This window comes from Camelina sativa, unplaced genomic scaffold (assembly GCF_000633955.1).
Source record: "Camelina sativa cultivar DH55 unplaced genomic scaffold, Cs unpScaffold19056, whole genome shotgun sequence".
Classification (NCBI taxonomy): Eukaryota; Viridiplantae; Streptophyta; class Magnoliopsida; order Brassicales; family Brassicaceae; genus Camelina; species Camelina sativa.
The window spans coordinates 1-288 of NW_010940062.1; the positions used below are offsets into that span (position 1 = coordinate 1).

At 35.4% G+C, this 288-nt stretch overlaps 1 long non-coding RNA gene across 1 annotated transcript; it reads left to right on the plus strand.

Annotated features, from left to right (window-relative positions):
- On the plus strand, positions 1 to 288 carry LOC104775561. The gene is made up of 2 exons (XR_765991.1): positions 1 to 36; positions 224 to 288. It is a non-coding gene; the product is annotated as an uncharacterized LOC104775561 (long non-coding RNA).

Consider the following 288-nt stretch of genomic DNA (forward strand, 5'->3'; position numbering starts at 1 on the left):
GGCAAAACCACTTTACTTCACATGCTCAAAGACGAGGTTTGATTTTTGTAATTGTTCGATCTCGATTTTCAATTTTTTTTTGGGTAGATCTATTTAGTCATGTCTTCGTTTCATGAATTTTAGGGTATTCATAGTGGCTTTTCGATTTCGTGTTGAGTGAGTTTGTGTCACAAATTTAAGATCTGACTCTTTCTTCTTCTTTTTTTTTGGTGGTGTAATATAGAGATTAGTTCAGCATCAGCCGACGCAACATCCAACGTCTGAAGAACTTAGCATTGGCAAAATCAA